Raw genomic sequence first — 11769 nt, 5'->3', positions numbered from 1 at the left:
CAACCCTGACATCCCTTGCCATTCCAACATTATGTCATAACCCCGACTGCCAAAAAAGAAGGAAAATAAACAATACAACTGTTCAATAAAATTTCCATTAAAATGACACATGTGCTACTTACTCACTAATGCAGGTAAATGTCATTAAGTGTTTTAAAATACTCAATGTTATTATGAAAGTTGTATTTTATTATTTAGGCCTAGACATATTTAAATACACTCTATACCTCCGTGTGCGGGGGCTGATGGTGGAAGACGGAACACCAACATTCACCTGTACTTGAGCGTGGTGGGGGAAAAAACTTCTTCTTTTTCCTATCCTTTTATGTGAAACAGAGAATAGTCCTAATATGTACCCATATATTTGTTATTCACCTTTTGTCGTTACAAGAGGTCTTACAGAGCTTTTACCTCCAACTGTATGAAGACTATTCTGTACTTCCATGTGATGTTCTGGTAGCTCTATCTCCTAAACCCCTGGAGCTTCGCACCTAAAACTTCACTGAAATACTGATCACATTTAGTACTACTTTCTCATATGTGTCTCAGTCAGCAACTCGATTCACCCAAACGTAAGGTTTACTTGTTAGTGAACCATCCTAACCCTTCTCCTTCCCTGCAGGTTAAGTATCAAAAAACATTGTAACACGTTTTTAATTATTTTAAATGAAAAGTCTTAATACCGCATTTCATGTCTCTAACCTTAAGAGATTCTGAGATATGGACATCTTATAATAATAATAATAATAATAATAATAATAATAATAATAATAATAATAATAATAATAATAATAATAATAATAATAATAATAATAATAATAATAATAATAATAATAATTGTAATTCCCACCACTTTTCCTTCCACAAACTTTTCTTCTCGGTCACGGATCAAAAACTACTGAAATATGTGTCTAATTATTTTAAATGGAAAATCCATTTACCAAATTTAATGTTTCTAACCTTTAGAAATTCCAAGATATGGACTTTCTACTATAATAATTGCCACCACTATTTCTCGTTGAATTTCCAAAAATTCCTTATTAGTGATATCCCACGTCACAAATTTTATGCACTGCCAAAATTTTTAATTTTTTAGCTAGGGTGGTTTGGCTAAGGCGTTGATCAGTCAGTCAGTCAGTCATACAAAGATAGGTATTTTACATATAAAAATTAAGGTAAGTAAAGGTTGTTAGGTTTGCGAATTTAATTATAACATTAATCGTACATACAGCTAAATAATTCTCTTTTTACGAGACCTTGATATTCAGAATAACTTGAATCACTCTTTCTATTCCAGTCTTTTCTGTGACCAGTTATTGATTTTAGTTCTTGGTCCACAGTTTACTATATTTGGAGTAGAGCTGTTCACAATATTTCGCGTGAGGACTTCTCTCATCCGTTAGACAAGGAATGGACCTTGTTGGTTGTGCACTAGACTTTTTTGTTTTTGAGAAAAATACTTATATTAACCAATTTTAGAATATGTAATCACTACCTTACAATGTCAACGGCATTTAAATTTCTAGTATAATATTTATTTCGTTCCAATAATTCTCATAAAAATGGAATTTGTTAGTTTAACATTGAAAGCTGAATTATTTTAACTACAAAATGCTTCAGATTTTTTAAAAAATGTATTTCTCTTCGCGTGACTGTGGAATATTTAATCATTATATTCATAAATGCGTATTAAATATTCCCATCCTTGAGGCTTTAGTTCCCAAATACCTTTGTCGTGATGTGTTTGCTTCTTCTTTAGCCACTTGTTGAAATCACCTGTTTAAGATAAGTTCTTGCGAAGAGATCGATGGCTCTTAGCAGAATATTTCTATTCACATCGTTCTGAAATTCTAAAAATAATTGTACTGTTCATTAATACAATGTATAAAATGTAATGGTGTAGGAAAACAAACCTAATATATATACATTACTGGGCATTAAAAATAATTATACCACCAAGAAGGAGATGAGGTGACAGCAGCAAATATGGCTATATGCTAATCATAAATGCCCAGAATGACTGCAATACGTTATTGGGATTAGTACTTAGAGCTGTGTATATTTGTTTATATGTTAATTGTAAATACTTGAAAGTGGGAACTTTGTTTTAACAAAATACTATTAACCGTTATCTTTGTGTCAGCATTTCTTATGGGAAACCTAATAAAGATATTTAACATTGCACAGGTTACTCTTCGATTCATAGTGACTTGAGAAATTTAACTTAAATTTCTAATCACACAATACTATTATACGAAAATTGCAAACAACAAGAAAGATGTGTGTCAGTGGACCACAAATTCATTACATTAGTATTCAGAAATGATTACTATTTCAGAACTGTACATCACGAACCTTGATGTATCACTATGGCGTAAAGCTTGCACGTGCTAGTGTCGAAACATCTATACATCCTGTGACACTGAATCAAACAGGTGTTCCATGTGTTTCTCATGAATACGCAAAGGGAATTTTAGGTTCTAACCCCTTGAAGCAAGATGTTATGCAAAAAATAAACATTCATCATATCGTAATATAACTCCCCGATTTTAGAATTCGTTTAAATGTTTTTTTTTTTTTTTTTTTTTTTTTTGTAATTTTAAATTTTGAAAAAGTAAATAAATAAAATAAAATAAAGGTAAGACAGATTGAATGAAGCAACATACGGATAAATCAAGTTTTTCCCATGTTTTGCACTCGACTCATTCTGTCTTTTCATTTTATTTATTTACCGGTATTATTTTAAATAGGAATTTTCAACAATAAATATCAAGCTAAGCTCAACAATTCTAACTAATCTCTAGGCAACATAAACTCATAGCAAAATCAAAAATTTTGCTAAAACAATCAGTTCAATGTTCAATTGAGGCACCAACACAGACAGAAAATACGAAAATCAGCTTTGGCGTCCATACGCTGAATATTTCCATGGAAACCGCTGGACGAAACCGATCGCGACCCGCGAAGATGGATCGGAAAAAATACTGACAATCGACCAATATCGAATAAGGTATAGCACGAGGGAACTCTCGGCAATTATATCACCGTTGCTTCTTTCGTTAGTGTTTCAAATCGACTCCGCTCCAGGATATTTACAGAACAATTTTCATTACGACCTCCAGGATGTTAGAAGTCCTTAGTTCGAGTCACGGAATTTGCACACCTCTCTTTTGATGCTCAACTCTCAGTCTTTTTGCAGTGACGCTGAGAGCTCGGGACACCGCCAGACTGCAAAGAAGGACCAAGTGATCCACTTTCGCCTCTTTGCTAGCCTATGGATGTCTAGCACCTCTGGACTTTCACAGTGCAACACCGATTAGAATTGTGGATGGCTGTAACTTGGACTATGACAGTGTTCAGTGAATTTAATACATTTATGTGCGTACTATTTACTTGACCACGGAACGGAATACTGCGATACACGTGAGTAAGCAAAGCAACTTAATACACATTGTACTGCCATTTCCTGATCGTCTTAACTTTAAGTTCCCTAAACTATGTTCGAATTCTCTCGAAGGAAATTGTTAAGTTTAGACTATTTATCTTAAAAATCTCTTGATATGGGTCATTCCATGTCAAATTAAATAGAGCACTGTGCTTCAATGTCTCAGATTCTCTTAAATTTTTTTCATTCATACATACCAATGAAATTATGCTAAATTAATTTTTTCCGATTTCTTTTGGATGAGAAATAGCCCGGGGAGAAATTTTTGAAAAATGTGAATTTTGCTTCAATTTCATTTTCCGGCACTCAGCATCATGGAACTAAAATTACTATAACTTCCCTATTTTTGAAGTTATTGGGCTCATCCTGGTGTCAAATGAAAGCTTAATTTTTGCTCTTTCTGTAGATCTTAAGTAATCTTGCAGAAAGTTACACTGTCAAACATTAATGGGCATACAAAGCAAATTTTAGGGGTTTTTACAAATTGTGCCGTTGCTCAAAAGTTACAACTAAGAAACTTTTGAAACTTTTTTTGTACATTCAGCTTAACACGTAAATCGTATGGTTAAAAAAATAAAGAGGGTGTTTTTCGTATTTTTGTAATTATTATTTTTTATATATTTTACATGTACGGAAATATATAGTTTTAAGTTTTGTTACAAATTGTCATTGCTCGTAAGTTACAACTACGAAACTTTTGAAACTTTTTAAATAGAACCATCTTAGCACATACATGATATGGTTAAAAAATAAAAAGGATGCTTTTGGTATTATTATTATTATTATTATTATTATTATTAATATTATTATTGTTATTGTTATTATTATTGGTATTTAACATGTATGGAAATATACAGTTTTAAGTTTTGTTACAAATTGTGTCATTGCTCGTAAATTACAACTGTGAAACTTTTGAAACCTTTTTTATAGGATTATTTTAGCACATACATGATATCGTTAAAAATAAAAAGTGTGCTTTTGATATTTTTGTAATTATTATTTTGTACGTCAGAGTGCAATTCATGAATAGCTCTGGGCCTTCTATACTCTACTGACCAGAAAATGAAGACTTTTGTTGGATACCTTTTGAAAATATCATCAGGGAAGTTCTGTTCCATCTCTTACAAGCCAATCAGCCCGGACTGACGAAACTCAAAGCAAAATTAAAAGAAGACATATTATCTTCAATGAAAAGAATGAGCTGTGAAATATAGGACACAACATTTTGTATGCATATCTATGTAATTCTTAGAAGTATTACTGGTATGTATGTTTATTGTTTTCATCTATGTACATAGTCTATTATTTCTTATTTCTGTTGATAGGGTTTGTAAACATCACTCAACCCCTTACATTGCTAGGCCTATATTTTCCATTCACAAACCGCAAGATTATTACAAATAAACGTATCAATTTTTGTTATTTAATCATATCTAGTAAGTGCAAACTAATCCTATAAAAAGTTACAAAAGTTTGATAGTTGTAAGCGATGGTACAATTGGGAAAAAAGTTGAAAGTCATAAAGTACAAAAATATAATATTATGGTAATATCAAAACTACACATTACACCAGTTCTATTTTTAAGCATACCTAATATTTACTAAGATGATTATTAGAAAAAAATTTAAAGTGTAACAGTTGTCACTTCAGAGTAGGGATGGCCAAAATTTTCCGAAATTGGAAATTTCACTTTCCGGAATTTTTCCGAATTCCAGATTTTTCCGAAATCGGAATTTTTCCGAATTCCGAAACTTTTCCGATTTTACTTTTCGGAATCCGGAAAGTAAAAATTCCGGAATTGGCCATCACTATTTCAGAGGAAAGGCATAATCTGTTAACAGTAAATAAGTATATTTCTGTACATTTAAAACACAAATAATAATAATAATAATTGCAAAAATACCAAAAGCACTCTTTTTATTTTTTAACCATATCATGTGTGATAAAATGATTCTATAAAAAGAAGCTTCAAAAGTGTCATAGTTCTAACTTATGAGCAATGACACAATTTGTAACAAAACTTAAAACTGTATATTTCCGTACACGTAAAATTTAAAAAAAAAAAAAAAAAATACAAAAATACCAAAAGCACCCTTTTTATCTTTTAATCATATCATTTATGTGCTAAGATAATTCTATTTAAAAAGTTTCAAAAGTTTCATGGGTGTAACTTTTGAGCAACGGCATAATTTGCAAAAAAAAACCTAAAATTTGCTTTGTATGCCCATTAATGTTTGGCAGTGTAACTTTCTGCAAGGTTACTGAAGATATACGGAAATAGCAAAAGTTAAGCTTTCATTTGACACCTGGATGAGCCCAATAACTTAAAAAATAAGGGAGTTATGGTAATTTTAGTTTCATGATGCTGAGTGCCGGAAAGTGAAATTGAAGCAAAATTCACATTTTTCAAAAATTTCTCCCCGGCCCATTTCTCATCCAAAAATCGGAAAAAATTAATTTAGCATAATTACATTGGTATTAATGTGTGAATAAAATTTGAAGAGAATCTGAGACATTGAAGCACAGTGCTCTAGGTGATTTGACATGGAATGACCCCATATATTAAATTGCGTAATCACTCGGGAGCCAGCCATTACATACCTCCTTCTAGTGGGGCCTACTGATTCGATACCTAATCATGTGTTTAGAGTTATTTGAATACTATTTTAGCCATTTCTGTCCTTCTAATCATTTCAAATCTCTTAGCCCGGTAACGATACTGATACTAACAGATTTTGGTCGGGGTCTTTTACCTCTCTTCTTAAGATAAAGGAAAACGTAGGAGAGAAAGCGCCCCATGTGGTGGAGGCTTACCGAATTGATACGCACCACAATCCTCCCGTGATTATGTGTTCAATGTGCTAAAGCTTTACAGATTTTCATTCTTCTGAAATTGATTCCTAGCACCCACGGAAGCCATTCTATATAGTACTTGCACTGTGCCAACCAGAAAGATATTGGTTCTCACCCTCTTCCGCTTTGCGTACATGGATTCTGATGCACCGTTTTTGAAAGAGTTTCGCTTCACGACAATTGTCGGTGATTGCTATCCTTTATATGTAAATACAAGTATTTAGTTGGCGATGTGCATTCTATGTAATTAAATGATACGCCATTGACACTATGAATAGTATAGATTAGGAGTTCTAGTTTTATCCTTAAATACTGGTACCAAAAAAAAAAAAAAAAACACTGAAACACGTATTTAATTATTTTAAATGAAAGTTCCAATTACCAAATTTTATGTGTCTAACCTTAAAGGATTCCGAGATATTGACGCATTATTATAATAACTGTAACCCCCATTTCACCTCACCCCCTTCCACGTCAAATTTCCAAAAATTCTTACTTAGCGGTGTTGAATGCTATTTCTCTCGCCGCATTTCCAAAGTACAGTTATCATTTCGTAATATTAATCGAGATAAACTTATTTTTCCCCTATTCTACGTAAGATGAGCCTAAAATTTCAAGCTTCAAAATTTCGCAACAGCCCATTACTGCAAAAATATTAAGATTCCGAATATGTTTATGTATATACATACGTATGCGTTCTCTTAAGAGATTGTAATATTTGATATGTCGCTCAAGGGAGATGTCCTTCAAAGAATTTCCAGTAACAGAAGGACTGTTTACAATTGCCTCTCACTTAACGCAGTGTAATTTTTTGTACGAATTCCATTCCTTTGCATCAACGCTGTAGTAGCTTTACACTCACACACCCATTCCTGGGGCAACCACCAGGAAGGATCAGCTCCCTTATTACTTCCAAAATGTTCTCATCTAGAAGGCAAATTCATCTAAAGAAATGACATCTCTCCTTCCACTTTTAGTTTTTAGCACACGAGTACCTCATTAGACAGCTATTTTATATACGTAGATGTTTATAGGCGAGTATTGAGAACATCCTTCGGGGATCTACGAGTATCATTTTTCTCTTTCTTGCGGTACATGCAACCGAAGCGAGAATATCCGAGCGAAGGAATGTTAACATGCACTGCTTCTTTTAAGGCCATACTTCTTTTCTTATTAAGTAATGAAAACTATGTAAAACTGATTTGTTTTTCCCCCGATGGAATATTTCTTGAAAATCTACTTCTTCATCTGTCTCGTGTCGAGTCCAGTAATCCTAACATCTGAAGCTGTGTAAGGGAAATTGGAATGTTTAGTATTGAGAACACAAAGATAAATATGGACTCCCTCGTGGCTACATGGGAAGCGCGGGATGCCCAGGTTCGATATCCGGTGAAAGTTCATGTAATACGAATCTTACATTAAGTCCCAGATCTACATCTCATACAGTCTCACTAGGGAAGTACTAGAAGTGGTACGCGGGGATCTGCATGTGTTATATATCGTTGGAAAGGTCACAACAAGTACACCTCACATGTGAAATATCTCGCTTGAATGGGGTCTGTATTGGGCGTGGCGAACAGTTGAAGATCAGAACAAAGTACTCTCCGAAATACCAGAAACCGTGAACAAAATAGGAAGTTATAATGTAATTCTTTTGAGACATTGTGTATATATAGGTTTAAAAGGTAGCTGAATACGAATCTGACATTAAATGTTTACAAATCAAAATGGCGGACATAAATTACAAAACAACAAGCTATAGATATGAAATTGGGTTGCTAGTTTGAATCGGATACCAAAAGTGTAAAATTCAAAATGACTGATAAAACATGACGGACAAAATGTTAAAAAAAAAAAAAAAAAAAACGCTATGGAACTGAAAGCAGGTAGGTAGAGGTTTTCGTGATCGCTGAGTACGAATTCAGTGTTAAAAGTGTAAAATGCAATATGACGGACCCAATGTGGCGGATGAAAAGTGCAATACACACACACACACACACACACATATGTTATTCTTACACATGTAGTAGAAAATACCTATAGTAGATAACGGGGCAAGTAGGGACAGGTGATCTTTTACATTAAACAGAGAGCATGTTTTGCTATACAATCATGCCAAAATTGAGGCACGGAATGCAGAACAGGTTTTGTTACTCACATGAAAGTTTAATGATACGAACAAATTGCAATTATAGAGAATAATTATTTTACTACCAAATCCCTTCCTTGCCTCTGAAGAAATAGCGGGAATCGGCATGTATTATATATCGTTGAAAAGCTTGCATCGAGTACATTTTACATCTGTAACATCTTGCTTGAATGCCGCCTGGGGGGTACGTTGCGATTATTTGCAGATATCATCAAGATCCGAACAATAACAGTGAAAAGTACGCGTTGGAGTTTGAAACATCGTTAAGCTTCCAGAACTGTCTTTCCGGTTTAAAATTATGCCCGTGTATACTTGTAAGTCATGTGTATGACAAATATCCACTCTCATGTGTAGGGATGGTACCGACATCGAGACTAGTCTCAATTTTGTCTTTGTCTCGTCTCTAATTCGATATCGAGATGTGCTTTTCCAAATCGAGACGGAGTCCAGGCTCGTTTCAATACACATTCTGTACTGTTGCACTTTTTATCCACTATATTGGACCGTCATATTGCATTTTGCACTTTTAACATTGGATTCGTACTCCGCGACCATGAAAACTTCTACCTACCCCTTTCAGTTCCATAGCAATGTTTTGCATATTGTCCGCCATTTTGAATTTTACACTTTTGGTATCCGATTCATACACAGCAACATTTAATATCTCTATATACCCAATTTCAGATCCATAGCTTTTTTTTTTTTTTTTTTTTTTGTAATTTGTGTCCGCCATGTTGGACCCGCCATTTTGATTTGTAAACATTTGATGTCAGATTCGTACTCAGCTACCTTTTAAACCTATGTATACAACGTCTCAAAACAATTACATCATAACTTCGTATTTTCTGGTATTTCCGAGCGTGCCTTATTCTGATCTTCAAATGTTCGCCACGCCCCCTACAGGCCCCATTCAAGCGAGATATTTCACATGTAAGGTATACTTGGTGTGACCTTTCCAACGATATATAACACATGCAGATCCCCGCGTACACTTCTAGTACTTCCCTAGTCAGTGCTGAACGGGACACTAAATTCGAAATCAATCAACAAAGAATGATAAATATAATAAAAGATAAGTGGAAATAATCAGTGGAATAAAATATGAGACTTGAGAAAAAAAACTACATGTAAACGTCGTTTGCCTATGACCAAAGGTGCCTACTTTAACATAAACTTATTCAACCTCACTCTGACGACATAACTACGACATCGAGCTAAATCGACCTTACACTCATATCATTTCGCTATCACGCTCACATCACCAGTTTGACATCACGTTCGCTCAATTTCATCCTCACGCCATTTGGAAATCACGCTCACATTATTTTGACATCGCGCTTAGTCGACCTTACATCCATTAACATCTTTCCGACATCACAATCACTCAAGCTCACGCTCACAACACCATTTCACCATTACAGTTACTGGACCCCACACACACAACATCATTTAGACATCACTCTCACAACATTCTTTGGTCATCACGCTCTCTGAACCTTACACACACTGTGTGTGGTTGAAATCGGGTGAGCGTGAGATTTGAACTCGTGAACAACGACCTCATGTGTTCGGACACCTTCGCCTACGATAGAACCAATATGATGCGATTGGAATCGTCTGCGCGTTATTTTTTTCTACGGATCTGAAAGTAGGTCGCTAATTTGAAGAAGAGCACACACTGGGAGTGATAAAAAGCGAAGCTTTGAGGAGAATATTTGGTACAGGTCCGTAGCAAGAACATTAAGACAGGGGGATAACTTGAATTCACTTTATAGCTTCTTTATATATATATATTAAAGCATGCCTACTTGCACAAGACAAAACCATGTGTAACTTTCATCAATAGAAAAAAGAAATAAATTAGCACAATAAATAAAATACTAATTAAGACAAAACACTTGAATTTGCTAAAGCAATAAATAATTAAATCAATTTGTCCTTCAGCATTGCAAAGGATCGTTGTTAAGTCAAAGACAGAAGCATCCACAATAAAACAACTGAAATATGCAAAGTTGCAAAAAATTGTCCTTCGTGTAATTATTCTTCTTCTGTCTAAGACTGAACATTAATTGAATTAATCATTGCGAAAAGGCCATATGTCCATCCCCACCACATTTTCATTTTAGTGCAAAGTCGAGATGTAAGAAGAAATGCGCATCCCCTGTGAAAAGACGAATTGTATGGGACATTGTTGCATATCCTACACTGTTACCTCAATATAATCGATGCCACTGTACACGTCGATTTTGGTTTGGTGGATATATGGCCTTTTCGAAGTAAACACAGTCGATACACTTGTTATTGACTATTGTGTTTTATTAAAAAAAAAATACCGTTTAAATTCCTACGCATTACGCGCCTATAGTGTTATTAATATAAAGGACTTCAAAAACTTTACTTACGTTTTCTGTCTTCAATTTTCTGTTCTGAATTGACATTCAAAAAATGCACAACGTACATGTTACACCACAGGAAACCAAATCACGCTCGAAAACAACAGATATGCCTCCTATGCATTGGCACATTGCAGAGTGCCGCCACGTGCTTAGTTTTTGTGCTGTAAACAGTTGAAAAACAAACGGCGTTATTGTATCCCTGGCGTTATTGTAGCCAGTTACCCTATATTTATTTATTTTTTTTTAAATATAATTCAAAATTTGACTTACTATAACCCTCAAACCGAAAGCCTATGCACTGTATTATGTATTCCACACGCTCACACAAGCACGAATCAAATTAACAATAAAATTAACTCTTGACACTTTCTCCAGTCAGATAAACAATGAACCGAAAATACTAAAATGTTAAATTATTTTCTCTGTTTCGCCTCACAATCAAATTTGAACTTTTATTTTATTAATTTATTTATTTTGCTTGCAGCTTATGAGAATTTCTTGAATATTTTATTTTTTCTGGACGTATTTATTTGTCTGAACCAGCGTCATTTTAGATTTTGTCATTGGTGAGGCAAGATTGTCCATCGATATCATAAGTGTTTCACATTTATATTACTATGTTAGTATACAGGGTGTTTCAAAACAACACCGACAACGTTTGGGAGATGATTCCTGATACCAAGATTAAACAAATAGTATAGACCAACTTGGGTGCACAAATGCTTCCTTTCGGAGTTATAGGCTGCCGAAAACATGGAAAAATGAACTTTAGAGGCCCATGGCTCCAAAACTATGGGACCTACAGTAGTCGGATCAAGACTTCACTTAGGAACTAGTATGAGCTCTAACCAAATATCCAACTTTCAGAATCCTAGGAACTATTTTTAGGGAGGGAGTTTGGCTACGGGCATATAATCTGAAGTAC

At 34.3% G+C, this 11769-nt stretch overlaps 1 protein-coding gene across 1 annotated transcript in view; it reads left to right on the top strand.

The window, feature by feature from the left end:
- The first annotated feature begins 2863 nt into the window (after nt 1-2863).
- LOC145668293 (MYCBP-associated protein-like) overlaps nt 2864-11769 on the top strand; it is a 119557-nt gene continuing 110651 nt past the window's right edge. The window contains exon 1 of the transcript XR_014128006.1: nt 2864-3423. The gene's annotated coding sequence lies outside the window, so the exon portion shown is untranslated. The remainder of the gene's footprint in view (nt 3424-11769) is intronic.

Source organism: Thermobia domestica, chromosome 13, assembly GCF_964235325.1.
Source record: "Thermobia domestica chromosome 13, izTheDome1.hap1.1, whole genome shotgun sequence".
NCBI lineage: Eukaryota > Metazoa > Arthropoda > Insecta > Zygentoma > Lepismatidae > Thermobia > Thermobia domestica.
Note: the sequence above shows the minus strand (reverse complement) of the source record. Positions and strands in the feature narration are given on the sequence as shown.